Here is a 4938-nt window from a genome sequence, read left to right as displayed (position 1 = left end):
TCAGAAAGTCCGTTCACTTCAGCGAATCGGTTCGTGCGGTTGGTATAAATAGACGGGTTCAAAAAAGGAAAAAACGAGTTTTGCGTACGTAGAAGTTCATTTGTGATATTTTTTAATAACATCGTCTATATAGTGGTAAGGTGTAGCCCAGTGAAAGCCTACAGAGTCAAATGCCTACTTACGAGTGTGCAAGATCCATTTAAAAAAACGATTCGTTTGCGATTGGACATCACTCAATGAAGCATCGACGGAGTGGACGCAGTGGAGTGCCGTCCTTATTACAAAAGAGGAGAAACGAATAGACTCACAGCACCAGTGTGTCCTGTCGTCATGATGATACTGCTGGGAAGGGCTACTAATATTTCATATTAATATTATTTCAACTCATATTTGAGTTGTTTGAAATGCTTCTCAAGAGAAAAAACAGTCGACTTTTCATGGATATAATAATTAAAACCATCTAGTGAGGTATCTTAAATTTTATATTGCATATGGCTTTGAATCCTGAGTGTAAAATATGAACTGAAATGTTTCTTAGATTAGGTTATCTGACAGACAGGTGCCTTACAATTGAATGACAAAAAAATAATATATCTTGAAAATATCATTTGCATTCAGAAACCGTATGGAGAAGACGTTTTTTGTAAAAACAACTTTATTTCCGCAATAATGAACTTCAGAGCAAAGCGAAATAACGTTGAAAGTTGCTGTCCTCCGCTTAAAGCACCTTTTTCAAAAGCAATGCTTCTTGCAAAGAACGTCCGGAGAAAGTGCTGAGGTTCATGCAAACCTAGTCCAATAGTACAGGCCAAGTCTATTTCAGTGACTCCTCTATGGCTCTACATCAAGTCTTCAGTACTTTGTGTGAAATTGATCCCCAGCACATGAAGGGGAATTTTGTCACGGTCCGCTCAGATTCTCTTGGAGAGTGGGACTCCTGCTGAGTTTCATATGTGGCCCAATTACAGTGCCAGACTCTATAAGCTTCCCATCCCTCGCAGTATGGCTAAACCCATCTGCTCTCGACATTGTTTTGTTTCCTTTTGTTCTCTGTCCAGACTGCATCACTATCTCTGACTCCTACCATTCTTCACACATGTTATGTTTTTTTTTAGCAGCCAGAAAAGCAACTTGTTGTGATACTGAGAACTCCACAGGTCAGCATGAACTCTTAGTTTTTTTATAGTCTAAATATAAACAATTTGGTAACTAAGAGATCATTGTCATTACTAGACCTGTATGACTTTCTGTTAAAGAAGAAGAATTTTGAAGAACGTAGGTTACCAAACAATACTGGTCTCCATTGACTTACCCTGTTACGGACACAAAATCACATTTCTTGAAGGTTCTGTTTTACAGGCTTCGATTATGTTATTTGGGTGTTTGACAATGAACAAAATAAACATAAAGAGCTTTATATTTTCACATATTTCAAGTCCATTGTTCCTCTTCTCACAAAACGTCTGGATTTCTTTCGGTCTCTATAAAGTCCCACCTTCCAAAACACTCTGATTGGTAAAGATGACACGGTCTGTCGCAATTCTTTAGAGTGTGTGTGTGTTAAGATGTCCCACCCATACCATATCAGCGAGATTCCAACAATTGCATCAACTTCACTTCATCAGTTGAAAACATTCAGATCGATCGAAGTGTAAAAGAGGTCTGCAAATAAATGTGCAAACATCAGGCTTTGTTAGAAATCGTGAATTTTTTCCGACTATGGTGAGGGAAATGACACCGGACTGATTGGTGTCAGACCGGTTATATTAATCAACAATAATAACAGAAGCATTAGTTTTGCCTTTTTATATTGGACCCGAGTTGGATTATAAAACAAGCAGATTGACCAGGAGACATTTGCAAGCAGAACTTTAAAGGACGTTTCATAGAAGTGTTTTGGAGGTACGCTATGCGCACACACACACACAATATCAGTGTATTACACAGACCAGCTTTCACATCCGATGTTAAAGTCATGGAAGCTGTTATTTGACCTTTGGTTATCTTAGGAGATGGTGGTCTAGTGGGTTAAACCAGTGAACTGGTAAATCAAAGGTTGCTGGTTCGATCCCAGCAGCCACCACCAGAGTGTCCTTGAGCAAGACACTTTACTCCATGTTGCTCCAGGGGGATTGTCCCTGTATTAAGTGCACTGTAAGTCGCTTTGGATAAAAGCGTCTGCCAAATGACTAAATGTAAATGTAAATGTGGAATATGTGTAGATGAATTCTTATTACCATCTGTAGGACTGTGATGAAAGTGAAAGAAGTTTAGGGCTCAGGCAAATGTTTATGATCTCTGATAACCAAACAATACTCCAGCGGTTCCTCCTCTTCTCTAAGGAGGACCCTACCCCTTTTTGGCGTATTCCTTTGGGCGGAGGTTATTAAAAAGCACTCGGAACAGTGACATCATATACCCGGTTAGAAGAGGGCTGTAGTCCGATTCAAGCCGTTCTCTGTAGTCCTTGAAAAGCCAATTCTGTTAAAGACAATATCTCGCATGGCACTGAACTTTGAGCTTTATCATTTTGCAGGTATTGTTTATCCTCTAACAGCAACATTACATACTATCTAAAGGTTGAAAAATGTGATCTCGGGGAACGTGGCCTTTAAAATATATTTTGTTCTGTTTCACAGCAGAAAGAGTCCGATACAGGTTGTGAATATCATAAGGGTGAATAAATTATTGCAGAATTTTCATTTCTGGGTGAACTATCACTTTAATGTTTTTTTTCATTTTGTAGAAAATTTTCACACTTTTTTCTAATGAATTCACTATTCTACATTTTAGCCCAAAATCCATTTTAGAGAATCAATGTAGTAACTATATAGTAAGGGATAGATTTTTCCAGAATATTGTTCTAGAAGGTTTTAGTTATGCTGCTGTCAAATGAACATCCCAACTGTCCCAACACAGCAACACTGATTCAACAAATGCCATAAATTTGGGGATTTTCTGTTTGGCCAAACGGTTCATGACGGGATATTTTGGAAACCTGTTTGAAACAGGGGGACAAGGTTTGCTTGTTTAGTATCAGGACCTGTTGGAAGATGCTGTAGCCTACACCTTGCAGAAGGCACAAAAACATTTTTCACCGGTCGACGGCCATCAGCATTAGTGCTGCAATACGGACAAAATTGCAAATATACCTTCTAGAGAGTAGGAGACAAATTGAAAGAGACGAGAGGGGAATAGTGCAGGTCTTCACAATAGTAGGAATAGTGATTCGGTCTTCAGCATGATAATAAGGATGTTACCCAAACGACTGCCCTCCACAGTGTCCTTAGAATCTTCTGTGCTCAGAGAAACGATATAGCCTGGTCAGTAATTCACTTGGCGGCTAATGCCCTGTCAACATAGGGGCAGGCTCTATTGTATTTTTTCGACGAGAGGGGAATAGTGCAGTTCTTCACAATAGTAGGAATAGTGATTCGGTCTTCAGCATGATAATAAGGATGTTACCCAAACGACTGCCCTCCACAGTGTCCTTAGAATCTTCTGTGCTCAGAGAAACGATATAGCCTGGTCAGTAATTCACTTGGCGGCTAATGCCCTGTCAACATAGGGGCAGGCTCTATTGTATTTTTTTAAAATGTCGTAGCAGTTCAGTTCATCTGCTCTTTCTCTCCCTCATTATTTTACTTGGAATCACTTTTATTTATTTCTTTGTCGTTTGCACGCTTAGGGAGAGCCGGGGAGGTCGAACCAAAAATCACAATCAGAAGCAGAGTAGACAGATTTTAAATGCATAATTGCCGTAAGCCTGAAGTGTCTGTCTGGCTGCCACAGGAGGGAGGGTTTGTCAGTGGGAGAGACATGATCGTAATGAGATTCTCCTCAATGTAACATTGCACAGGCTTTATGGCGAGAGAGTAATATAAACTGGTTAATTAGAAGATGTAGCAATTATAATTGTATTTTCCTCTCTATGTGATCTTCATTAGACAACTGGCTCTTAAGCTAATATTCTTGAATAGTGATGTCCCAGACTTGCATTCTTAGTAATTGCTATTACCAAGTATTAAAGAGACTAGCAAAATAGTTGGAAATTGGTTCTTTCTCAATTCTCAGTAAACACCCAACTCACACTCACCCGGAAAAAACCGATGAACCACATAAGAAATAGCAAGATGCTAAAAAACACAGCCACATAGCACTCTGCTGATCTGGTTCAGTTCTTTTGTATGTGCTTTGTTACATTTACTCATTTGGCAGATGCTTTTATCCAAAGCGACTAACATTGCTATACATTTATACTTAGGTATATGCAATCCCATGGGATCGAACCCACAACGCTCTTACCACTGAGCTACAGGAAAGCTAGTACATATACTCTAGAGCTGTTTTACTAAAAAGGTACAAAAGATTAGTTAAATCGATGTCCAGTTGATACTTTGAGCAGCATCTAAATCATAATTCCTCATAAGTGGGAATTAAAAATAAGCTCTCCTCACTTGAGGCACAGCATATAACAGATTTGTTTCATATGTAGTCCAAATTTATCTTTACTCTCAAGTTGCTTTTCTGACAAGCAAAAAACGATACACAATTATTGGGTGAAAAAGTTACATTTACAGTTGAAAGAAAAAGTATGTGAACCCTTTGGGCTTACTTGGATTTCTTCATAAATTGCTCATAAAATGTGTTCTGATCTTCATCTAAGTCACAACAATAGAGAAACACAATCTGCTTAAACTAATATCGCACAAACATTATACGTTTTCATGTTTTTATTGAACACAACATGTAAACATTCATAGTGCAGGGTGGGAAAAGTATGTGAACCTTAGGGTTTAATAACTGGTTGACTCTCCTTTGGCAGCAATAACCTCAACCAAACGTTTCCTATAGTTGCAGATCAGACCTGCACAACGGTCAGGAGAAATTTTGGACCATTCCTCTTTACAAAAGTGTTTCAGTTCAGCAATATTCTTG

Source organism: Triplophysa dalaica, chromosome 15 (assembly GCF_015846415.1).
Source record: "Triplophysa dalaica isolate WHDGS20190420 chromosome 15, ASM1584641v1, whole genome shotgun sequence".
NCBI classification, from domain to species: Eukaryota; Metazoa; Chordata; class Actinopteri; order Cypriniformes; family Nemacheilidae; genus Triplophysa; species Triplophysa dalaica.
This window is presented reverse-complemented; position numbering follows the sequence as displayed.